Source organism: Rhinoraja longicauda, chromosome 35, assembly GCF_053455715.1.
Source record: "Rhinoraja longicauda isolate Sanriku21f chromosome 35, sRhiLon1.1, whole genome shotgun sequence".
NCBI classification, from domain to species: Eukaryota; Metazoa; Chordata; class Chondrichthyes; order Rajiformes; family Arhynchobatidae; genus Rhinoraja; species Rhinoraja longicauda.
Window position 1 is genome coordinate 7,695,445 of NC_135987.1, and position 27,155 is coordinate 7,722,599.

Below are 27,155 nucleotides of genomic sequence, written 5' to 3' on the forward strand. Positions count from 1 at the left end.
AGGGTATAAAATAGTGATTGTGAGACTAGTGAGAAATGAGACAACTTGAAACAGAACAATCTTCCTCTGTAATCTTTTGGGAATGGCTTGGATTTTGCAGCTGCCCATGCAAAAGATGTACATTAAGGTGTAGAGATCGCTGAGGTGTGAAGTTCCTTTTTTCTAATATCAATTACATTTTGTCACCTGATCACATGCGTCTACAGCAGGAATGTCTTCAGGAGGACTCAAACTAATCACACTAAAGAAACATTATCCCTGACCACAATTAGAGTTAATGCTCTAATGTTCAGCTAAATTTGTTAAGTATTTTATAGAGAATGATGTTAATGGTGAGGCATTTGCTTGAATATAGCAGAAAGTGAAATATGAATGTTAAAAGCAAAATTTGATTATTTTGAAAAGTATTCACAAAGATTTAAACTTTACAAGTTAAAGTGCTGGAGTGATATTTGACACGGATTATACTATGCTAATAAAAAAGTTACAATCTATTGAACAAGACTCAACTGTTTTTCCTAAGAGTGAAAATATTGCACAAAAAGTCCACATTTTTGTTCATTCCATGAATTGAATCAGATTTCAACCTACAGCGACATAAAACCATCCTCTATTTGAGGAGGGTAACACGCAAACAGCAACTTCTGAAATACAGTTGTTAACAATACAGTTATTGCTGTCAATTTTGTAGTGTAATGCAGCAAATGCCGAAAGTTTCATTGTCACGACTGCAAAATCTGGAGGCCAGCTTGTAACCGCAGTGCCCAGAGCAACAACAGTTGGAACTGCCGTGGAGTCTTTCCTACCTTGACAACAGGCTCCCCAATACCACCGTTCTGAAATATCCAGTGAACTGTGGGGATTACTCCATAAGCAGCGATGAAACAGAAGAGCAGAATGCGAAGCTTGTGGCAATGTTGAGAGGCATACTGTGGATGGATTTGCGTGAGGAACATCACAAAAATCATGGCCAGCACGGTTATCAGGTACACTTGTCTCCAGTACTGCTTTGAGAAGGCAAGAAAAGGCATATAATTACAGAGCCGGAATGTGTCTTTTAAAATACTCCGTAGCCATTTATGTGACAATTTCCAAAATGTTCTTTATACACCACTAACCTCTTTACCTGGCATTAGATGCTGAAAAAACTAAACAAAGCTCATGCTTAGTAACACATTACTATCACAGTAATTATGCAATTACAAAGCAGAATCTGAGCAAAACCCCTTTTAGCTGTGACAGAAATGTAACCAATGTTTTACAGATCCCGCACTCAAAATTACTTTGGTTGATTCCCTGTTTGATGGGTTTTAAGTACAACTAGACCAAATGGACCTGTTGGGCCCATTCATCGTAGAGGGGGACAGGGAAGGGGACAGGGAAGGGGAGAGGGTGTGAGTGAGTGAGCCCTGGCCCCAAAGCCTCTTCTGTATTGTAGCACCCTCAACCACCCCCCCACTCAATCCCCATTATACCCCCTCCTCCCCCCCCTGATGCACTCCATCCCCCCTACCCACCCCCACTTGCCCCTCCCCTGCCCCCACTCCCCCCAGCCCTGCCTCCACCCCCATTTCCCCCTCCCCACCCCTATTCCCCCCTCCCACTCGCCCCCACCTCCCTCCCCTCCCCTACCCCCACTCTCTCTGCTCGCACCCCTCTCCCCCCACCCGTCTTCCCTCCTCCCCACCCACCCCCACTTCCCTCCTCCCCAGCCCCACTCTCCGCCCACCCCCAATCTTCCCTCCTCCTCTCCCCCACTCTGCTCTTCTCCCCAACCCCACTCTCCCCCCACCCCACCATCTCCCTCACTCTCTCCACCCCCCCTTTCCCCCCACCCCCTCCCCATTCTCCCCACCCCCACTCTCCCCTGCCCCGCACTGTCCCCCTTCCCCCCGCCCCCACTCTCTTACCCCGACACCTCAACCCCCTCACTCCTCCCCTGCCCCCCACCCCCACCACTCCTCCCCCTACTCCCACTCTCCCCGACCCCCTTCCGCCCCACCCTCCTCCCACTCTTCTCCCCCCACCCCTCCCCCTCCTGCCCCACTTCCCCCCACCCACCCTCCCCTCCACCCACTCAAACCCCCCCCCCCCCGCGGGCCCGGCAACGCCGCTTAAAGCTCCTCCGTGCGAGGGGGAGAGGAAAGGGGAGAGGACGGCACTGAGCACCGCACTGCCGTCAGTCGGGCGGGTGCCCCCCTCTCGGAGCGGGAGAGGCGACGACACCTCCCGGCGGTCAGCGCGGCCCGATCTGAGGAATGTCATGCGCGAGGCGGCGCCGCACGGGGGGGGATTGCATTAAAGGTCTGGGGGGGGGGAGAGCGAGATGATCTCTGGAAGACGTGCGGGTCCCATTGTGATGTCACACGCTGAAGACCTTCAAGAAATGGGTTAGAAAGGAAATTTCTTAACTTTAAAATCTCTCTAGCTTTAAAAATATAGCTTCAATATGAATGAGTGGTTAGACATTATGCCCAGGATAATGGTGAGTAAGGTGGTGCAAAAATTGTGACGTTATGGTGTACCGTTTTGGCTGTGCGAACCATAAAGGTTATGCTGCACATAGACAGACACAGACAGACACAGACAGACAGATTGATAGATTGATTACTTTTGCATTCTGAACATTATCTTCAGTTGAAATAGTAATTGGCCAACCCTGGATCAATTATCTGATCAATACCAACCTTCTTTGGTCAAACAACACACAGAAACATCTGCAAATTAAGCCTTAAAGGGGTTGATTTTAAATAGTTAATTTATTGTAACCACTGATTAATATGGTGTGGAGAAATCATGAACAGATTATAGTACAGGTACTCTAATCCTTAACTTGGATCAGTAGTACTGGATTGTTCAAATCCGCTCACTTCTGCACTGAGTATGTGCATTGGACGTTTTTTTTAACCAATAATTTGAAATGCCACATTTTATTTCCCTTTTTTCCCTTTATTCCAGTCACCGGGTGGCACTGTCAGCGATGGCAGTCTCGCCAACGGTCTATCTGTCTTTTCGTCTTTGTTATTTTTAGTGTGTTTTAAAAAGTTTATGTTAATATTCTCTGGTTTGTTTTATGTTGGGGTGGGGGTGGGGGAAACTTTTTTTCAATCTCTTACCTTGCCGGAAATGCATTTGTTTTCCAGATCGTATCTCCGGTCGCTCTGCAGCCTAATATCATGGAGCTGGCGGCCTTGCTCGAGACTGACTTTGAGCCCCACCGCGGGGCCGTGGACTTACCATCGGAGCCTGCGATCATCCCTTGCCTGGGATCGACGCTCCACTGCGGCCCACGGATTTCAACATCGAGGAGCTCGCAGTCTTGGGTAGAGACTGATGTTGGGAAGCTCCAAAGCCGAAAGAGGTTCGACTAGCCCCGACCTGGGGTCCGATCGGCCAACGCGGGGGAGCCGAGATCCCCCGATGCGGGAGCTTGATCGCCCCGATGCGGAGGGCCCGACCGCTGGCTATGGGAGCCAAGATCGTCCCATCAACGGAAGGCTCGGGGCCCCCGACCGCGGGAGAACAAAGAAGGGAAGAAGATTGAACTTTTTTTTCGCCTTCCATCAGATGAGGAATGTGGAGGAGTCGTTGTGGTGGATGTTTATGTTAAAATGTATTTAGTGTGTGTTGGTGCTTTTTATTGGTATGACTGTATAGCAAATCAAATTCCTTGTATGTTGCAAAACATACTTGGCTAATAAAGTATGATTATGAATCTGATGTTAAAGTATTTTGTTCATTCTTTACAGGGTCATTGGATTCCGTTTTGAATTAACTCCACCAAACTAATTTAATCAAGCTCACTGCCCATCACACTGAAGGGGAATATCTTGAGGAAGAATAATGACACCAACTTGCCATAAACTACAAGGTAGTTTCCATTGTGCTAATTCTCTACATATGATCAATGTTAGTGATCACATAGGCAGAGAACATTTACCTCATTGGTCTGAGATGGATTTGAATTAAGGTCCAAGTGGTGAGAAATCTGTAGACCATATAGTTTTAGAGAAACAGCGCGGAAACAGGCCCTTCAGCCCACCTAGTCCGCACCGACCAGTGATTCCTGCACATTAACACTAGCCTACACATACTAGGGACAATTTTACATTTATACCAAGCCTATTAACCTATAAACCTGTACGAGTGTGGGAGGAAACTGAAAATCTGAGAGAAAAACCCCACGCAGGTCAGGGTGAGAAGGTACAAACTCCGTACAGACAGCACCCGTAGTCAGGATCAAACCCGGGTCTCCGGCACTGTAAGGCAGCAACTCCGCCCGCTGCGCCACCGTGCTGCCCTTGTATAGGGACTTGCAGATACTAAATGATAAACACTGGATTCCATATGTATATCATTGGACATCCAAAGGTCTAATTTCGCTCCATTCACATATCCCACTTGTTGCTGGACATTTATTTATCGTATATACTTTTTAAATGCACCAACAATTACTTATGATTTACAAAGGAAAATAAAGACTTACCTCAGCACAATAAAAGGCATAAAAGACTCCTGGGACATAGCATCCCAACATTCCTACTGAGACCCCAGCATAGTCAAGGGCAAGCCACTGCTGGCTGGTTTTCTCGGAGTGGTGGCAGCAGAAGAGGTGATATCCCGCGGAGCAGAGCATGCAGAACTGCGGATGGAAGCAAACTCCTTAGAGTGATACACTGGTAACTGTCACATAAGGTCATAAATGATAGGAGCAGAATTAGGCCAATCGGCCCATCACGTCTACTCTGCCATTGAATTGCCTTATCTATCTCTCCCTCCTAACCCCATTCCTCTCAATCGCTGACGCCCACACTAATCAAGAATCTATCTCTGCCCTAAAAATATCCATTGACTCGGCCTCCACAGCCTTCTGTGGCAAAGAATTCCACAGATTCACCACCCTCTAACTAAAGAAATTCCTCCTTATTACCTTCCTAAAGGAAAGTCCTTTAATTCTGAGGCTACCTCGAGTTCTAGACACTCCCACTAGTGGAAACATCCTCTCCACATCCACACTAGATTTTTTAGATTTAGAGATGCAGCACGGAAACAGGCCCTTCAGCCCACCGAGTCCGCGCCGCCCAGCGATCCCCGCACATTAACACTATCCTACACACACTGCTTCTTAAATGCAGTGAGAGGAGTCTCTTTCACCACCTCTCATGTTACACATTCCAGATTTCAATCACCCTCTCTGCATGTAAATGTTCCTTCTCCATGCACCCACTAAATTACTTACCCTTACTTTAAATACAAGGCTTCTTATCATGGACACCTCTGTCACGGGTTAAAATATGATAACATGATTGGCAAAACATAAATTATTACAGCTTTATTCTGCTTCAAAGACCCATTTGTTAGTTAAGTACTTTGGAATCAAAGAATGGCGGAATGGCATGAAGGTGCTAGTCAACTGCATTTAGAGTCATTCTTCAGTTTGTTAGGTAGACAAAATGCTGGAGTAACTCAGCGCGACAGGCAGCATCTCTGGATAGACCCTTCTTCAGTTTGTTACGTTGCTTAATTCAATAAATGGAATCTCAATGCCACAGAACTGTTTTATTGGCCAAAGAATACGATTGAAAATAAATGTAAGTAGTTTAAAATGTTACTCTATGAATTTTGGGTCAGTCAGATGAAACCTGAACCACAACTACTACTACATTACTACTCCCAACACAGGACTTACTGCTGATAATAACACACGAGTGTAATAATCCTAAACATTACGAAAATGCAAGCAGCACGAGTTAATGACATAAACTGGGCCTTAATTCCTCTCACACATTGATTTTGAACAAAATGAGGGCTCACTAAATCATTGCACAAATGGACTACCATCTTTTTGAACAAGTTGTAACTATTTAGGGTGACACTAGACCAAGTGGACCCGTTGGGCCCAAACCTCTCCTGCATTGGTGCAGCACCCTCTCCCCTCTCTCCCTCCCCACATCCCCTCAACCCCCCTTATCCTCCCCCTCCCCCGCACCCCCCTCCCTCCTTCCCCCTCCATCCCTCCTCCCCCCCACTCCAAACCACTCCACCCCCCCTTATTCGCCCTCCTACCCCCTCCCTCCCCCTCACTCCAAACCACTCAACCCCCCCTTATCCTCCCTCAGCCCCCCCTTATCCTCCCCCCCCCCCCCCCCCGAGGAGATAGATTTAAACTTTAAAATGTGAATAACTTTAAAAATAAAACACCGATTTCAATTAAACTTCTTCCATTAGTGGTGTGTAAGGTGGGGCTGAAATTGTCGCGCTATCATGTACCGTTTTGGCTGTAGTTCAGGAACAAACAAACAAACAAGACTTTTAGTATATAGATGGTGGCGTGGCTGGTAGAGCTGCTGCCCCACAGCGCCAGAGATCCAGGCTTGATCCTGACCTCGGGTGCTGTCTGCGAGGCGTTTGCACGCTCTCCTTGAGAGGCGTGGGTTTCCACAGGCTGTTCTGGTTTCTTCCCACATCCCAAAGACGTGCTGGTTTGTAGGTAGGAAGGAACTGCAGGTGCTGCTTTACACCGAAGATAGTTACAAAATGCTGGAGTAACTCAGCAGGACAGGCAGCATCTCTGGAGAGAAGGAATGGGTGACATTTCAGGTCCAGACCCTTCTTCTTAAGTCTGAAGAAGGGTCTGGACCCGAAGTGTCACCCATTCCTTCCATCCAGAGATGCTACCTGTCCCGCTGAGTTTTGTCCCACTGTCCCAACATTTTGTGTCCATCTTCTGGTTTGTAGGTTGATTTGCTTCTATAAATTGCCCCTAGTGTGTAGGGAGTGGACAGTGGGATAACATGCAACTAGTTTGAATGGGTCATCGATGGTCGGTGTGGACTTAATGAGACAAAGGGCCTGTTTCCATGCTGTATCTCTAGACTATTGCTCGTACTAAAAAGCTTTATTCTTCCACATCTTCCCTTTAAAAAATATATACTCCTAGTTAATGTTTCCATCATATTTTCAGGCAATGCATTCCAGAAGTAACAAATTATTCAAAAAAACCTCCAACTAGGTTTTTGGCCAACTATCGCAAATCCGTCTCTTGGTTACCGAGTGTTTTCTCCCCCGTCCACTTTATCATGGTTTCGAATATCGCAACTAATTCTCCTCTCAAGTAACTCACTCCATGTTGATCAATCCTGACCTCTCCACTGAACTCTGTTCCTGGTATCAGCTGAATATATCTCCTCTACGCCCACACTTTTCCAAAGCCATGGTGGTTTCTGAATGGACATGGAGTCAGTGTCTTACAGCGTGGAAACAGGTTCTGACGCCCAACTTGCCCACACCAGCCAACATTAGCCACACTAGTCCCACCTGCCTGCATTTGGCCCATATCCCTCTAAACCTGTCCTATCCATGTACCTCTCTAAATGTTTCTTAAACGTTTCGATTGTATCTGCCTCAACTACCTCCTCTGGCAGCTTATTCCATACACCTACCACCCTTTATGTTAAAAGGACCTTCCATAAGCTAGGATACTTACTGTCCAACTCACCCCCATTGTGGCCATTGGACCCTATCTAGGCAAACTGATGTGCTACAATGCTGAGAACTTTATTCTGCACTCTGTATATTCCCCTTTGCTAAACTTATTGTACTCAAGTTTAATTTGATTGGAGTTAAGTAGAGTATTATCTGATCTGCTTGAATAACATGCAAAATAAAGCTTTTCCATGTACCACAATACACATGACAATAATAAATCTGAACCTTTTTTCTCTGGTGTCCAGAAGTTAACACTTGGTACAGAGTTGTACATCTGCATCACATATGAATTAATAGTGAATCAGTGCAATAATAACATTCAGAAAATGCACGCTGTCAGTGCTAAGAAAGTGACCCATTTTCCCCATGCACCCTGTATCCACTCAGCAGGCTCAAAATCAGGGATCCAGTGATGATACGGCACTGATGATTGGTGGGTACAGCATGGAAACAGGCCCTTCAGCCCATCGAGTCCATGCCGGCAATTGATCACCCATTCACAATGATTCTAGGTGTAGGAAGGAACTGCAGATGCTGGTTTACACCAAAGATAGACACAAAATAGAGAACCTCAGGCTCCTGTCTGAAGAAGGGTGTCGACCCAAAACATCGTCTATTCCTTTTCTCCAGAGATGCTGCCTGACCCGCTGAGTTACTCCAGCATTTTTGTGTCCAGCATTATTAGGTTATCCCACTTTCGCATCCACTCCTGACACACTGGAGGTCCTCCAGCTACAAACTCGCACGCCTGTGGGATGTGGGAGGAAACAGAAGCACCTGGAAAAACACACATGGTCACAGGGAGAACATGCAAACTCCACACAGACATCACCCAAGGTCAGGATCTAACCAGGGTCCCTCGCACTGTGAAAGAGCAGCTCTACCGGCTGCACCACTGTGCCGCCATCAGGTACAGACTTGCAATTCAACTTTTACTTTTTTTTAAAAAAGTGACTCACCTGGAAGCAGAAGCCAAAAATAATAAAAACAACATAGTCATCCCTGGTGCTGTTTGACGATGGCAACAGGAAACAAGTATCATGTAGACCCATGAGGAAGAACAGCAGAAACCCCAGCAAGTGGCTCCATATATTCACAGTCTCGTTGGACAAAACAAAGAGGCTATTTTCAAAAGGATCAAAAACACAATAATGTCAGTGAAATACACACTTGTAACATTCGAATGTTGCAAAAATTAGATTAGATAGATGCACAGTGTGGTCAGGAGAGATACTTTGTATTCAAACTTCCCACATTCTCAAATAAAGGATATTCAGGAGAACAAACAACTATTACAACTCCCTTCTGGTGATACGAAATAAAATGTTGAAAATTCCAGCAAACTACTTTCAGAGCTTAGGTTTGCATTACTTCTTGGGGAAGGGAGCTGGTGGGGGTGGTGGGGGGAAGGAGGGGGGGGGGGGGGGGAAGGAACATACATGGTTGAGGGCTGGGCTTGGTTTCATAGCCATGACAACGACCGGGCTTCTCCGCCAGTCAAGATTCATCATTGATAAGCAGCAGATAAAACATAGAATGAAGATTTGTATCACGAGATACAAGATTTAAGGGACAAAAGTTTAGGGGTAAAATGAGGGGTAGCTTCTTTGTGGAATGAGCTTCCAGTGGAAGTGGTGGAGGCAGGCTCGATTTTATTATTTAAAAGTAAATTGGATAGGTATATGGATGGGAGGGGATTGGAGGGTAATGGTCTGAGAGCAGGTAGATGAGACTAGGTCAGAGAAAGTGGGCGGCGTGGACTGGTAGGGCCGAACGGGCCTGTTTCCGTGCTGTAATTGTTATATGGTTATATGGTTATATGAGACACAAAGAACTGCAGACGCTGGAATCTGGAGCAAAACACAAAGAGCTGGGAGAACTCATCGGGTCAGGCAGCATCTGTTCCTTCTTTAGATTTTAATTACTACCTGCTCCTTCCCTGTTCAAGAGCCATCGTTGGAAAAACATGAACTGGTCTTCAAAAAGGTGGAAGCAAATTATAATAAAGAATGACAATGTTCTAAAAATCCACCAGCCGAACACGAATCAGTTTTGTTTGGGATTTGCAAAGAATGTACCACCTACAAAAAAGCTCAAGCAGACTGCAATGCATCCGCCCACAAAGCCTTCAGTGACTTGTTCATCGTTTGAGCATTGCTGACAAGATCAAGATTTACTGACCGTGTCTAATAGTCTTTGAGAAGGTGGTGGTGAATGCTACCTTAAAGGTACTTGCACATTGTATCTGAAAACAAATTCTAGGATTTAGACCCTGTGACAATGAAGGGCTTGTGGCCAATGCCAACTTGGAGCCCAGCTCTTTGTGTCACTGAATTATCTTTAACCGGACTTTATCTTGCACTAAAATGGTGCACGCTTTATCCTCTATGTGTACACAGTGGACGGCTTGATTGTAATCATGCATAGTCTTTTCGTTGACTGGACAGCACGCAACAGAAGCTTTTCACTGTACCTCGACTCGGTACACTTGACAATAATAAAATAAACGAAGTTAATAAAAAGGAACCAAAGATGCTGGCTTATAGACAAAAGGCTACAAAGTGCTGGAATAACTCAGTGAGTTATGCAGCATCTCTGGAGAACATGGATAAATTGCATTTCAGGTTAAACCCCTTCTTCAGACCCAAAACCTTTGCTATTCATGTTCACCAGAGATGCTGCCTGACCTGCCAAGTTACTCCCAACACTGTTCGGCATTTTATTAAAATAATTGTTGTTCTGTTAAAATGTTAAATTAGGAAAGTATCTGTTCTAGTCATTTGGGTAAGAGATGAAAATAAATTTTAATAAAGGCCACCAAGGACTGAAATTGGTCCTTTAACCCACCCTCAATAATTAATTTCATTCTTTCTCTGGCTGCCAAACCAGCTGTAATTTCCACCAATTTGTTTTTGTTTCAGATTCCGTCAATCTGCAGTACTTTGCTTCATTTTACAGGAAAAGCTTTCCTTCCCAGCATGCACTGGATGTGTTAGATGGCGGCTAACCAAATGCATTAATTATTCAAGGCGTTGCGCGGTCACTGTCACAGTTGTGTGGCTCCATCATCCTGACCTCTCCCCACCACACGCTGGTACTGCAGTGCTCCAGCTTGTCAAATGATGGATGGCCAGACTTTTACTGTTTGCATTTCATTTATTCATCTGGTCTTACGGCATGCAGTAGTGCATAAAGCCATCAGCCACTGTGCCCGCCTTCACACACGTTCTCATTAAACGCATTTTATTCCTCCCACATTACCATCAACTTCCCCAGATTACACTCCTCACCTGCACACCAGACACTATTTACAAATTGCCAAAGAATCTGCCAAGCCACACAACTTTGGGAGGCGGAGGTCAGAGCACTCTGGGAACACCCATGTGGTCACAGGGAGAATGTGCAGACTGCCCACAGACAGCACCCGAGGTCAGGAGTGAACCTGTGAGGCAGAAGCACCACACGCTGTGCCACTCTTCCTGTGCTTTCGACATCAATGTTAAACCGCTAAAATCTTGCAGTGCCCCCCTGTCTAGCTGATGAAATGGGGGTCTTGCTTGAGCGGCAAAGAAAAATTCATACAACAAAAAGGGGGATATCAGCATCGCAATATCTACTGATGGGATGTGGCTGGGTTTGTGAGGATATGTCACTGATTGAAGATCAATCTCTGGGTAGCCCAGTGGAAGGTCAGAACCATTGGACAAAGACAACTAGAGGAAGTCTGCTTAGGAGATAAAGGTGTAGGCATGAACAGTAGTGGGCCTAGTGAAATTCTCTGCCTCAGAGTGGAATTCTCTGCCTCAGAAGGCAGTGGAGGCCAATTCTCTGAATGCATTCAAGAGAGAGCTAAATAGAGCTCTTAAGGATAGCGGAGTCAGGGGGTATGGGGAGAAGGCAGGAATGGGGTACTGATTGAGAATGATCAGCCATGATCACATTGAATGGCGGTGCTGGCTTGAAGGGCCGAATGGCCTACTCCTGCACCTATTGTCTATTAAACAGGCGGTTACACGAGTAAGCACTTTGATCTGTAAATTCTTGTCAACTTCAACTGTGAACGCTCGCTCACTCAGTTTTTAGTTTTATGTTTGTAGTTTTAGAGATACAGCGCAGAAACAGGCCCTTCGGCCCACCGAGTCCACGCCAACCATTGATCCCCGCACACCGGGGACAATTTACGATTTAAACAAGCCAATTAACCGACACACCTGTACATCTCTGGAGTGTCGGAGGAAACCGGACAAAATCCGCGCAGATCACAGGGGGCATGTACAAACTCCGTACAAACAGCGCCCTTAGTCAGGATCGAACCAGGGTCAGTGGTGCTGTGAGGCAGCAACCTTCCTGCTGCGCCACCATGCAGGGTGGCACTCTAGCCCCTGGGTACTACTCAGGATAAATCTGCAAATTCATATCAATATTTCTGAAAGTGGTGGCAAAGTAAACATACCTCCTGATGCATAAACTTGATGGCAAGTAAGCTCTATACCCATTGGTAATGTAAGGATTGCCTTTTAGAAAGGTTGGGATTTCTTCATAGCTGTAAAGACGAATTCCAATTTGCGAAAAGAGAGGCCAGTAGTTGTATCCACCAAGTTCAACTCGATGTAAACTCTTCAGGATATTGTGAGTCATCTTGTGTTGACAACCTAAATCTAAAGAAAAGAGGGCAGGTTAATTTTTTTGTTGATGTAATATCAAATCCAAACAGACTAATCTCCAAAGTCAAACTGGAGGAAGAAAATATTGTCAAGATTTCAAGATCAATTTATTGTCACAGGTACCAATTAAGGTACAGTGAAATTTGAGTTCCTGGGTCAGGCGGCATCCGTGGAGAGAGAAATAAATTTTAACCTCAAGTTTATGACCTTTTGTGAGAACTGAAAGCGAGGAAACAAGCATGTTTTATGTTAAACGTAGAAACAGAGAAATGCAAATTCCTATTTACAAAAAACAGTGTTGGAGTCACTCATCATGGAAAATGAAAATATTGTCCTGGGTCACACGGCATCTGTGGAGAGAGAAATAGATTAGGAGACCCTCGGACTATCCTTGATCGGACTTTGCTGGCTTTACCTTGCACTAAACGTTATTCCCTTATCACGTATCTATACACTATTTTCATATTTTTATTTCATATTTCAGATACAGCGCGGAAACAGGCCTTTTCGGCCCACCAAGTCCGCGCCGCCCAGCGATCCCCGCACATTAACACTATCCTACACACACTAGGGACAATTTTTACATTTACCCAGTCAATTAACCTACATACCTGTACGTCTTTGGAGTGTGGGAGGAAACCGAAGATCTCGGAGAAAACCCACGCAGGTCACGGGGAGAACGTACAAACTCCGTACAGACAGCACCCGTAGTCAGGATCGAACCTGAGTCTCCGGCGCTGCATTCGCTGTAAACCAGCAACTCTACCGCTGCGCCACCACTGTAAATGGCTTGACTGTAATCCTGTATTGTCTTTCCGCTGACTGGATAGCACGCAACAAAAACAAAAGCTTTTTTACTGTACCTTGGTAACAATAATAAACTAAACTAAACTAGAGTTTAAATTCTCAGGTTTATGACCTTTTGTGAGAACTGAAAGTGAGGAAACAAGCATGTTTTATCTTAAAAGTAAAAACAAGGAACTGCAAATTCTAGTTTACAAAAAAAGACAGCACTGGTGTAACTCGTCAGATCAGGCAGTCTCTCTGGAAAACATAGGTAGGTGACATTTTGAGACAGGACCCTTTGAAAGACTGACGGCTTTAGGTTACGCAGGCTAGGAGTGGAGAGGTGAAAGGAATATCTGATAGAGGTTGGACCAACAATGTCCAGGTGACAAACTGCTGCTGGTGCCACTAAGGGAGGGTGTGGAAAGCTCACTAATCACAGCTACTCTCTCTGGAGGATTGCAAGAGGGAAATTAGTCAGCAGGAAAGAAATGAAATGAATGCTGCAACTGTGAGATGCAGAACACAGAAAACTGGAGAAGCAAGGAAATGGCCCAATGTTGGAAATACTCAACATCAGATGGCAACTGTGGCGAGTGAAAATACCAAGTTAAATAGATACAGGGTAAGGGGAGGGAGGTTTCGGGGGGATGTGAGAAAGAACTTTTTCACCCAGAGGGTGGTTGGAGTCTGGAACTCACTGCCTGGGGTGGTGGTGGAAGCGGGAACACTCACAACGTTTAAGAGGCATTTGGATGGGCACTTGAAATGCTACAACATTCAGGGCTACGGTCCAAAGCGGGAATATGGGATTAAAATTAGACTGTGTTGGTAACGGGCGGCGCGGACACGATGGGCCGAAGGGCCTCTTTCTGTGCTGTAGGACTCTATGACTCTAAATGTTACGGGCAGATGTCCTTGTATCAAAACTGGGCAACTGGAAAGACTATCTTAAATGTTATCTTAAATGTTTGAAGTTAAAAATAGAGCCCAGAGGGCTGTAATGTGCACAGGTGAATGATGACATAGTGCTCCTTGAAGATGGATCACGTGAAGATGGAAGCTGTTGCAATATTTTCAATAACGGAACTCATCTTCCATCCAGCCACACTGCAGCCCTGGGGGCTCAGCACACAATTCAGCAATTGCATATCTCCAGCCTTCCCCACTCGTGTCCGAACCGCCTCGTTCTGATGACAGGTCAGAATGTTAACATTACAGGTACAGAACCTGTAAGTCTGAAGAAGGGTCTCGACCCGAAACGTCACCCATTCCTTCTCTCCTGAGATGCTGCTGAGTTACTCCAGCATTTTGTGAATACCTTCGATTTGTACCAGCATCTGCAGTTATTGTCTTACAGAACCTGTAACATTAACTAGATTTCTCTCTCCCTAGATGCTACACTAACCCCTGAGCACTTCCAGCATTCCCCGAGTTCAAACAGCCGCTGCCATCTGCATCTCACAGTTCCAGCATTTTATTCCTCCACATGGACCCAATTCACATCCTTCTATTTCCACCCCTCGCACAGAGCAACCGTGATAAACAAACCTCTCGCACCCTCTACAATAAGCCAACGATAGTATGCGTGTCACCTGGGCAATCTTGATCTCTACCCCCATCATTGACTTCCCCTGTTCTTTGTTCACCTCGTTCCCCCATCTCTCCAATATAAACATACTTGGTCTTTTACTTTTTCCAGTTCTGATGAAACACTATTGCTCAGGACAATGCATCTCCCTCCACGGATGCTGCTTTCCCTGATGAGTATCGCCAGTATTTACTATTTTTATTTCCGTTTCATTTTTTGCTTTTTGAATATTGTTATTCTGCTCAATTAACATTATAAATATAAACATAATAAAACACAGAACAGTACAGCAAAGAACAGGCCCTTTAGCACACATCTGTGCCACATCTGTGCCAAACATGTTGCAAACACCATCATTATTCTACCTGCACATAACCCATATCCCTCCATTCAAAAATTATGAAAAAATACTAAGCTACATGATATGAATCTTCCATAATATTCTCTATTAAAACATTTGGATTTTCTGCAATCCCTGGAATGAGTATATGGCTTGTGATTAATAGTGTTCCTTGGTGTTCATATAAAATTCATTATGTTCTGCCCAAACAATGCTCAGATTTTACAGAGAACAAGGAACAGTACTGCACTAGAACAGGATCTTTGGCCCACAATGTCTGAGCCAACTATGCTGCCAAATAAAACTAATCCCATCTGTCTGCACATCATCCATTCTCTCCATCCCCAACATGTTCATGTGCCTGTCAAACCTCCGCTTAAACATCACTTGCCACAAAATACAAAAACACAGTTACATTAGGTTATGTTAACCATTAAAATTCAAGTAGTGGAGAAATAAGAAACTGCAGATGCTGGTTTACAAAAGAAACATAAAGTTCAGGAGTAACTTAGCGAGTCAGGCAGCATCTCTGGAGAACACGAATAGGTGGGGTTCAGGTCAGGACAACCTCTTCAGACAATTTTCAGTATTAGCCTTGTCCACAACTGTTAGAAAGATTTTCACAATGTATTGTACGATCTCTGAAAGCACAAAATGTTGTCTGCAATATTTCATAAAATTTGTATTGATGCAAAATGCACACTATTGAGTTTCCATTTCCTCGCCCAGAACATCTACTATTGATTACACAGACCTGATTTCAAGTCAAGTATTTATTGTGATGTGCACCACTCTGGTGAGGCACAGGGGCAATGAAAAGTCGTGCTTGGAGCACACAGACTCAGATGACACTCAAGAACATAAGTTACACAGTAATATCCAAACAGTAAAAAGAAAAAGATTGTGCAAAACCATTCCTTCTCTCCTGAGATGCTGCCTGACCTGCTGAGTTACTCCAGCATTTTGTGAAAAAAAAACTAAATATCAGTGCAAGAGGAGGTCTATTGTATTCCACTGCTAATGTAGGATTAGGTTTGTGCAGGTCAGTTCAAGAACCTTTACTCTCTTGCCCAGAGTAGGGGAAATCGAGGACCAGAAGACAAAGGTTTAAGGTGAAGGGGAAATTATTTAATAGGAGTCGGAGGGATAACTTTTTTCACACAAAGGGTGGTGGGTGCATGGAACGAGCTGGCAGAGGAGGTAGTTGAGGCAGGGACTATCACAATGTTTAAGAAACAATTAGACAGGTGTATGGATAGGACAGGTTTAGAAGGATATGGGACAAACACAGGCAGGTGGGAGTAATGTAGCTAGGACGTGTTGGTCGGAGTGGGCAAGTTGGGCCAAAGGGCCTGTTTCCACACTCTAACCTGACGGTTGTTGGAAAGTAGATATTCCTGTACCTGGTGGCATGGGACTTCAGGCTTCTGTACCTCCTGCCATATCGTAGCAGGTTAGGAACTTTGATGATAGATGCCAAATGCCACCTTCAAGTAGATGCTTGTGATGCTGGGAAGGGTAGAGTGTGCGAGTCGAGTCTCCCACTCTCTGCAGCCTCTTGCAATGATGCGTATCAGAATTGCCATTGGATTTCAAGGTCTCTGTGCATTTATCCCAGATAGACAGAAAGAGGGATCCCATGAGAAAGACGAAGCATCTGAAGTTCTCAAAAGAGATAGGGGAAAATATTAAATAAAAAATGAGAGCGTACTATGTTGAAATGGCTAGTGGTAGACCAGAGATCTGGGAATTTTACCAGCAGCAGAAGACAAACAGTTAACACGGAGGGAGAAAATTGATGTCGGAATTCTGGCACATAATATATAAACAAATAGAAAGAGCATCTCTGTATATACAAAAACGAAGTAGGTGGCTAATGTATGTGTGGGACACCTGAAGGGCAAAGCAGGGAAACTGAAATGTCAGATAATGTAAACCAATAGTTTGCATTAGTCTTTACGGTGGAGGACATTATAAATATTTAAAAGATATCTGAAATACACAGAACTGCAGATGATGGTCCATACACAAAAAATACATTAAATGCTGGAGTAGGTCAGTGGGTCAAGCAGCATCCCTGGAGAACATGGATAGGTGATGGTTCGGGTTGGGCATTTTCACACACTTCTTCAGACCCGATGAAGGGCCCCAACTCAAAACGTCACTTATCCATGATCTCCAGGGATGCTGCCTGACCCACGGAACATTTTGTGCCTTTCCTCGATAAATGAGCATCTACAGTTCCATGTTTCTTCAAATAGTATGATATAAGTTTAACAATCCCAACCACAAGGGGTACGGTATCAGAAAAAAATAAAGCTAAAGACAAACGTCACCAGACCATAATGCCCAGTTTGGAGGGTTTTAAAGGAAGTGGTGACAGAAATAAAAGAGCCGTTGGTTGAAAATTTTCTAAACTTCCCAAAGAAGTGAAGGTTTTTACACGAGTTGGCTTCTGTAAATCGCTTCAAGCACTGCAGGGGAATGGACGAGAAAGTGGGATAACATTAAACTAGTATAAAAGTGCCACTGATGGTTAGCGTGGATTCAATGGGCCGAAGGGCCTGCTACATCTCTGAACTAAACTCCATTTATCTGACCAATATATACCGAAAATCTTCACATTACCATTGGATTTCAAGGTCTCTGTACATTTATCCCAGATAGAAAGAAAGAGGGATCCCATGAGAAAGACGAAGCATCTGAAGTTCTCAAAAGAAACCGTCTGTCAACTAATCTGATAAAGCCTTAAGTATTCTACATTGCTGTACAATGATGCAACATCATTTTTGGACCAAATTATTGGACTATTTGTAATTATTTAAAAGATAAGGCTGTACAATGTGAATATTGATATTATTCTGCAGGGAGACTCAACATGAATCAAAAATGTTATTTCAATATTTTTTTAAAGATCCTGCAGTCACAAGAAGATGCGCATTAAGGTGCATTTATGTTGCAGCTTTAGTGCGATGGAAAAATGGGTGATATTTTGCTGTAGTTAAAATCCACAACTTTTGCAAAGCTTACAGACTATTTTGGCCAACATGTCTTTACAGGTGTGTACAACAGCCTCTTCGCATTTAATCCCATCAAAATATCCCTCAGTTCCTTGCAGATTTATCTATCTGCACCCTGCAAGAACTTATGCTGGTCACCTTAAAAACTCCCATGATTTCCTTCTTCACTCCAGTCAATCCCTCTTCTCTCCTCACCTGTTGGGAAGATACAAAACCTTGAACGTATGTACCACCAGACTCAGGAACAGAGTCTTCCCCTCCTACCAGACCCAGAAGCTAGGACATAGTCCCAATCTTCCAACCTACCTCAATGCAGTCTTTGGACTTTTTCCTCTGAATTGTAACACTCCAATGCTGTAAACTATATTCTGCACTCTGGTATTTTTCTCTTTGCACTGTTGCACTTGCATGTGGCTTGGTTCTACTCATATTCAGTATGATCTGATTTCATTGGATAGCAAGCAATTGGAAAAGCTTTTCACTGTATCTTGGTACACATGACAATGATAAACTAAAACATGATAGTGAGATCCATATTCAAACCTTTGCCCAGGTTAAAAATTTCCTGTTGGATTTAGGAGTAAAAATCGAGACCCAGATAGTGTAGTCCACAGCAAGGTAATTGCATGGACCACTGACCCAGAGGAAAGCTACACATAAAGACCCAGCGATTCCACTGCATGCCCGCAGTGAGTTGTTGGAAGATGCAAGACCCAGGGCAACTGACCTCTGCGAACAGCAAGATCATTGAGCCAGACCAGGTGAAAAAGATTTTCAGGCACCAAACCAGGAAGTACAAAACATTTTTTTTTAAAAACATTAAATATATTAAAGTCCAAATTAGATTAGAAAATAGTTGACGGCAACTCTAGATCTGGCAGGTTTTACTGTGCATTTCATCACTCACACAACACAGAAACAGGCCCTCCAGCCTAGTTGGCCATGGCCCATATTCCTCTGAAGAATTCCTATCCATGTTGCTGTCCAAGAGCTTTTTAAATGCTGTTACAAAACCTGCCTCAACCACCTCCTCTGGCAGCAGCTCGTCCCATATACCCATCATCCTCCGTGTGAAAATGTTGTCCGCATTTTCTATGAAATCTTTCCCATCTCACCTTAAACCTATGTCCTCTGGTTCTTGATTCCCCTACCCTGGGGAAAAGACCCTGGACATTCACCCAATCTACCCCCCTCATGATTTTATACACCTCTATAAGATCACCCCTCAGTCTCCTGTGCTCCAAGAAGCTGCTGTCAGTTTTGCCTTGCAATGATGGCAAAGACCCAGACCTCTGTCATGTTTACAATGGTACAATCTAAATGCTGTGTTAGTGCCCCTTGACTCTAGTCAAGGTGGCTCTACTCAAGGCGGCCCTTGACTCCAGTCTTCTCACAATCAGAAACAACCTAGTCTAGAGTATCTAGACTAAACTTCTTCCCACCCGGCTTCCTCTAAACTTCTTCCCACCCTGCTTCCTACTCCCAATTCCTCCGTCTACGCCACATCTGCGTCCAGGATGGGGTTTTCCATACTAGATTATCGGAGATGTCCTCATTCTTTAGGAAACGGGGGTTCCCCTATTCCATTATAGATGAGGCTCTCACTCAGGTCTCCTCGATATCCCGCAGCTCCGCTCTTGCTCCCCCTCCCCCATTCGCAACTAGGACAGTCCCCCTTGTCCTCACCTTCCACCCCATCAGTCATCGCTTACAGCATATAATCCTCCAACACTTTCGCCACCCACAACGGGATCCCACTACTGGCCAAATCTTCCCATCTCCTCCCCTTTCCGCTTTCCGCAGAGACCGTTCCCTCCACAACTCCCTGGTCAACCTGTCCCTTCCCACCCAAACCACCCCCTCCCCAGGTTATTTCCCCTGCAACCGCAGGAGATGCCACACCTGTCCCTTTACCTCCCCCCTCGACTCCATCCAAGGACTCCAACAGTCTTTTCAGGTGAGGCAGATGTTCATTTGCGCCTCCTCCAACCTCATCTACTGTATCCGCTGTTCCAGGTGTGAACTTCTGTACATCGGAGAGACCAAGTGCAGGCTCGGCGATCGTTTTGCTGAACACCACCACTCAGTCCGCTTTAACCTACCTGATCTCCCGGTTGCTCAGCACTTTAACTCCCTCACCCATTCCCAATCTGACCTTTCTGTCCTGGCCCTCCTCCATTGTCAGAGTGAGGCCCAGCGAAAATTGGAGGAACAGCACCTCATATTTTGCTTGGGTAGCTTACACCCCAGCGGTATGAACATTGACTTCTCTAACTTCAAATATTCCTTGCTTTCCCTCTCTCCCCATCCCCTCCCCCTTCCCAGTTCTCCCACCAGTCTTATTGTCTCCGACTACATTTTCTCTCTGTCCCGCCCACTCCCCTGACATCAGTCTGAAGAAGGGTCTCGACCCAAAACGTCATCTATCCTTCTCTCCAGAGATGCTGCCTGTCCCGCCCGCTGAGGTACTCCAGCATTTTGTGTCTACCATCAGAAACAACCACGTTTATCTGATTCATTCTGTTCATCATCTTAAAATCACAAAATGATTTACATTCCTGATTTACAATCTGATTTACAATCACAAAATTATTTACAAAAAATTAGACCCCAAAGAAATAGCCTCCAGCTGGTAATATTTCACAAGGTGCAAAGCAATCTACTGGAATTGGAAATGAGAAGTTACATACCATATAACCTTCATTTCCAAATTCTATTAAATTACTTTGCACCTACATCAGTGCCTCAGTACTGTTTTAAATAATAGCGAAAATAGTCTGGAGTTGTTCCTGAAGTTCCTGAAGTTCTTAAATTAAATTCCTGAAGTTCTTCCTAAAGTGATTCTTAATTCAAGTGTGAAACAAGCAAAATAACCCACCTTTAAAGTGAGTGGGACTCTCCACCAGATGGTCTTGTGCTTCCCAAGGTTAACTTTACAAGACCCAGAACTACATTAAGATAACAAAACAGGTTTACAAAAAATTAGATCCACTCGACCTCAGGCTTGAATGGTAATGAGACTCCCGACTGTGCTCCTGAAATATTTATATATTAATTTCACTGGGAAACCCGTGTGCGCAGAACCATGGCCTTGTCCAGTGTAAAAGGGTTATAGGTGCAGAAATGGCAGATATTGTTCCAACAGTATTAGCCGGAATACAAATTTAACTTTGAAAATATTCACCATCCATTCCTTATTATATAACCTGTTTAATTATATTCTTTCTCCTCCAGCCACTGAGGTTATCAGGGAAACCATCATGTCATATCCTGCCTGTTCAACACTTACACACCGCTAGAATTCTCTCACGTATATAAAAAGCTCTATCAAATAAATAATTTTGCAATATTTTCCTTTCGTTGCTTTTTAGACACTCTATTCATGATGATCACTCACTCGTTTTGAGGTCCCGCTCACTGTTGAATAACAATACTCCATTGTTCAATCTCTGCTTCAAGCACGGAAGTACAAAGTGTTGACTTTTGTCTGATTATGTTCTGGTGAAGTGCCATGGACGATTTTCTATGTTAAAAGAAATTGCATGAATGCACACTGTTGTCAATGTCACAATCGGAGAATTTTAAGATCTGCTCGCTGAATCTCAAGGGTCACAATCCTTGCAAATTGTGGTCTCTGTAGTATAGAATGTTGATCAACTCTGCCCCAGTGCAAAATGGCTGGGACTGTTACCCAATCTCGTATGAAATATTTAATTGGATTATGGTCATCACAAGATGAGGATTAGCGCAAATCAGAAAACAGTAACTTCTTTCAGATCAAAAAATTTGATTATAACAGTGAAACTGGGAAAACTTAAAATAAAGTTGGAATCATCTACATTTAGTGATCGCTTCAACATCTAAACTGGGAGAGTGTTTGTAAAATAAGAGAAAGCATCCACACACCAGCATGGAAACAAATGATATCCTTACCTGTAGACTAGTTTTGCAATTAAAACACTTTTTTATTTGCTTTAATTTATGTGAAAAAATTAAATTATACCCAGGCTTGGCTTTAATGTTCTGCTTTGAATTACTATTCAAACACTGATATCCAGTGACTCCATTTCCCGAGCACCTCAAAAACAGTGATAGTAATTGCACAGAATTGCCATTTTCTTGTCGCTTTTGTTTCACAATGTTTCTCCTCAGCTTACAGTGAGAGCCTGGTGGAATGGGAGCAAGGGTCTGAAAGAGTTCAAGAACAGAGCAGCAGAGTGGGTGACAGTAATTCCACAGAGAGCCCTCAATTCCAGAACCTGGAAGCAATGAGGAAAAGGGAGATAAAAGGTGTTGATAGGACAGTAAAATCCTGGACAGATAGTACACAGAAACAGGCTAACCATCAACCACCCATTTTTATACTAATTCTAAGCCAACACATTTTATTTCATCACATTCCCATCAACGTCTTACCTAAACTATGGATAATTTACAGTGACCAACTAACCGACCAATTTGCACATTTTTGGGGACGATGAAGGAAAATGCAGCATCCGGAGGAAACCAGTGTGAACATAGAGAGAACATCCAGACTTCACTCAGACAGAAGGGAAGGAGCTAACTGGTTTGTATAATTGGCTAACACCAGCCCACGGACCGTTTCCTTGGTCATCGTTACTTTTTTTGCATATCTTTCTTTCCCCTGACTCTCAGTCTGAAGAAGGGTCTTGACCTGAAACGCCACCCATTTATTTTCTCCAGAGATGCTGCCTGACCCGCTGAGTTACTCCGGATTTTTGTGTCTATCTTTTGCAACTGTTTGATTCTGCTTGTCTGGGTCAGGGGCAAACGTTTATTTATTGGTAGGTTTGGGTCGCTGCCAAAGCACAGTACCTCTGTTAAACCCAGGATCAAGGCAACCACATGTCACGGTACAGGGCCTTCAACTGGAAGGAGGAAGTCCAAGGTCTGGCAGCAGATCTTGAATTGCTTCCTGCATCAGCGAAACATGTAGATAGCACATTTCAAGAGGCACACGCCCAATTGTTTAAGACCACAGAGGCAGAGAATTGAATTGAATAAATTTTGAATTAAATAAAAAAAATTGGCCAAGTATGTATACATACAAGGACTTTGCCTTGGTGCTTTGCTCGCAAGCAACAACACGACATACAGTAAACAACAAGGAATGCGCAAGCAGAATTAACCAGATCATGTTTCCTCAAGTGTATTATTTTGTCTACATGATACTCAGTTCCGAATTCTGGCTAGCGTGATGGTTTTTCAAACAATTGGAGACAAAGAGAAATCCTGAAGGCTGGAGAGCCATTCAACTTTCCTCCACTGATTGCAAGTTACTATTTATTCTAATAGAGGAAATCACTACTTATAATTTGTAAGTAGTAATGTTTGTAAGTTGCAAACATTCCATGCTGTCAAGTGTTCTGAAATTATTATACTTTATTCTATGAGGTCTGAGTTTTTAAAGTGGGATAATTAATACCTGGCAAAGATTATGCCATCAAAAATAATTTAGTTTTATGGTTTAAGGTGAGGGGGGAAAGATTTAATAGGAACCTGAAGATCAACATTTTTTTTGCAAAAAGGTTGGTATATCATATCATATCATATATATACAGCCGGAAACAGGCCTTTTCGGCCCACCAAGTCCGCGCCGCCCAGCGATCCCCGCACATTAACACTATCCTACACCCACTAGGGACAATTTTTACATTTACCCAGCCAATTAACCTACATACCTGTACGTCTTTGGAGTTGGTAGGTGTATGGAACGAGCTGTTGAGGTAGTTGAGAAAGGTACTATCACAACGTTTGGACAGAAACATGAATAGGAAAGCTTAGAGGGAAATGGGCCAAATGTCCATAGGTGGGACGAGAGTAGATGAGGCATGTTCGTCAGCATGGGCAAGTTGGGTGAAGGGCCTGTTTCCATGCTATGCGACTCTATATAAAGGAATTTTAATACCCTGAATACCATTTCAAAATATAATAGATATTTAAAACATTTGAACTACAAACTACTATAGCACTTCAACTCCCCCTCCCATTCCCAGTCTGACCTTTCTGTCATGGGCCTCCTCCAGTGCCATAGTGAGGCCCACCGGAAATTGGAGGAACAGCACGTCATATTTCGCCTGGGCAGTTTGCAGCCCAGTGGTATGAACATCAACTTCTCCAACTTTAGATAGTTCCTCTGTCCCTCCCTTCCCCTCCTCCTTCCCAGATCTCCCTCTATCTTCCTGTCTCTACCTATATCCTTCCTTTGTCCTGCCCCCCTGACATCAGTCTGAAGAAGGGTCTCGACCCGAAACGTCACCCATTCCTTCTCTCTCGAGATGCTGCCTGACCTGCTGAGTTACTCCAGCATTTTGTGAATAAATTAACTACTGGAAGAACTCAGCAGGCTAGGCAGCATTTGTGGTGGGAAATGATCAGACGATATTTCTGGTTGGGGCCCTTATTCAGTCTAAGACTTGCTTCTGTCTGTCACAGTTGCCTCCACAGTTGCGGCAAGACCCACTGTGTTCTTCCAGTGGTTAAGTTCATGAAAAACATATTTTTCAATCTCTACATCAATCACATTTATGTATTCAATTTCACAGTGGCACAGCGGTAGAGTGGCTGCCTCACAGCGCCAGAGATCAGGGTTCGATCCTAACTACGGGTGCTGTCTGTACGGAGTTTGTACGTTCTCCCTGTGACTTGCGTGGGTTTTCTCCAGGATCTGCGGCTTCCTTCTACACTCTAAAGACGTACAGATTTGAGGTTAGTATAATGGTAAATTGTCCCTAGTGTGTGTAGGATAGTGTTAGTATACAGGGATCGTTGGTCAACGCTGGACTCGATGGGTCAAAGGGTCTGTTTCTGCGCTGTATCTCTAAACTAAACTCTAAACGCCAAAAAAACACATTTTTTCTCTAGCTATTTCCGTGGTCAAAGGAAGAACTGCTGCTTTGTAACTGATTCCAGGTTCTGGGACAATAAGCTAACAAAGCAATAGTAATCAATACTTCAAATGGACACCTACTGGCTTATATCCAGCATGGGCATTTCCCATTTCAAGTTAAATACAATGACAGATCACACCTGAACACAATATGTTAAACAATACAAAACCAAGAGAAAGAAATCCAATCTTCCTTCTCTAACCCGAGATAACCTGAACAAAACTGCTGAAAAGGCAGCGAGGGTCAGATAACGTCAATGCATATAAACATAAAACATTTGACCCATTTTCGTATTTTCAAGCGATACCCAACGATTTACTAAGGGAAAAATATAGATTGGAAGTTAAATAAATCCAAGTGTGATTGAGACAAAAATCTATTAAACAACAGTACCTCTCATCATCAATTTGTGGCACTTACAAGCAGGTCTATAAAGTAAACAAAGAAACAGTGCTAGCCGTTTTATGCTACCAATTTGTTTTTTTCACAGTAGGTTCATCTGACCTCACCTCAGAATTTCTTCCTGCACAGCTGAACAAGTATCCGCAATATACAGGCTAAACAATACGTAAACAATGAGAGATCAAGTTTCCACATGTGGTAAATAAAAATCACTTGCATCATATTTACATGAAGTTGTATATAAACCTCTTCAACAATTGCAATGTAATACAAAGACTGTCCACTTGTAAATTATATTTCACTGTACAAATTAGAGGTCAGATATACGGCACTAACAGGCCCTTTGGCCCGTCAAGTCTACAAGTTAAAAAGGCAGCCAGCATCATCAAGGACCCACACCCTACTGGCCACACTCTCATTTCACTCCTGCCAACAGGAAGAAGGTGTAGGAGTCGGAAAACTGTAATATCCAGGCTCGGGAACAACTCCGTCCCAACAACCAGAAGGGTATTGAACACCATGAACTCCTTCTAAGCTTCGAACAACAAAACTACTTGGTGGCACTAGAGACTTCTGACTTTGTTTTGTTTTTGCACTGTATTTTTTTTTTTTTTTATTGAACATTTTTGTTTATTATATTATCTATTGAGTACTGCCTTTACAAACCTGTTGTACTGCTTGCTGCAAGTAAGTCATGACACTAACCCCATTCACATAACTTCCCCAGATTCTACACTCACCAACACTAGCGATAATATAATGTGGCCAATTAACAACTAAACGAGACACAACAGACTACTGAGCTTGGAATCTTGAGTAAAAGCAACATCTGTGGCAGAAACATGGTCTGCCCACTTCCCCTCACAGATGCTACTTGATGTGCTGAGTTCTCCCAGCACTTTGTTTTTTGTCTGTTTACTTAACTGGTCTGTTAGATGTGGGAGAAAATGCTGGCAGTCTCGGGGAAAACATGGAAACACAAGAGACTGAAAATGTTGGAACCTGGAGGAAAGAAAAACTGTTAAAAGAACTCAACAGGTCAGGCAGCATCTGTGGAGGGAAGTCGACAGAAGACATTTTAGGTCAGGTGTTGAGGGAAACTGACAATCTGACGAGGGGTTTCCACTCAAAACATCACCTATTCCTTTATTCCAGAGATGTTGCCTGACCCACTGAGTTACTCCAGCTTTCTATGTCTATCTTCGGTTTAAACCAGCATCTTCAGTTCCTTCCCACACGACATTTCGGGTCAGGAAGCATCTGTCGGGGTAAATGGACTGTTGACGTTTCAGGTCAGGATCCATCTTCAGAGGAGGAGAATGTAACAGGAATCAGGATTGTTCTCTAGTATCTGTAACTGTTCCCAGACTTTGCAAAGACAATTAGATTGTCCATGACATGAAACATGGTTTTAAATTGCAAATTCACTTTATCTACCTGATACACTGTAGACAACGCAACAAAAAAAAAATCAATGGCGAGAAACAGGATAATGTACTGTTATAAAATATTACATAGTGAGAAGCTGGATGGAGACAGTTATAATAGTTCATTGTACATCTGTTATATATCTGCTGTGCAATAACTGGTCACTTACATTTCATTATTATTATTATGCACATAACACTTTAAATGCATTGTAACTGTATGTTTTGACTCGTGGCAGAACAATTTCCCTCCGGGATAAAGGAAGTTGTGTCCTATCGTATATTCACTACTTACTAAAATAAATGAAAGATGCACGCATCCCATGTTAAAGCGTCCGGACATGATCACTGTTTAATAGGTGCTGCTGGAGGCAGTGGTATTCCATTCCCATGTTGGGGCTGTTGACTTTGTAAAGAAGCATCAAGTAGCAGCGACGGTCCGCTCGCAGCGGCGGCGCTGAGTGAATGACCGCAAGGCGAGCGCTGCCGCCGAGCGCGGCCGGCTCCGTCACCGCGCCTGCGCACC

General features: G+C 43.9%; 1 pseudogene across 1 annotated transcript in view; it reads right to left on the minus strand.

The window, feature by feature from the left end:
* Positions 1 to 27,155, minus strand: part of LOC144610116 (progestin and adipoQ receptor family member 3-like) — a 37,500-nt pseudogene that overhangs the window by 9,983 nt on the left and 362 nt on the right. The window contains exons 2-5 of the transcript XR_013549396.1: positions 11,942 to 12,146; positions 8,448 to 8,610; positions 4,487 to 4,642; positions 807 to 1,004 (exon numbers count right to left, since the gene is read on the minus strand). The product of XR_013549396.1 is annotated as a progestin and adipoQ receptor family member 3-like (transcript). The remainder of the gene's footprint in view (positions 1 to 806; positions 1,005 to 4,486; positions 4,643 to 8,447; positions 8,611 to 11,941; positions 12,147 to 27,155) is intronic.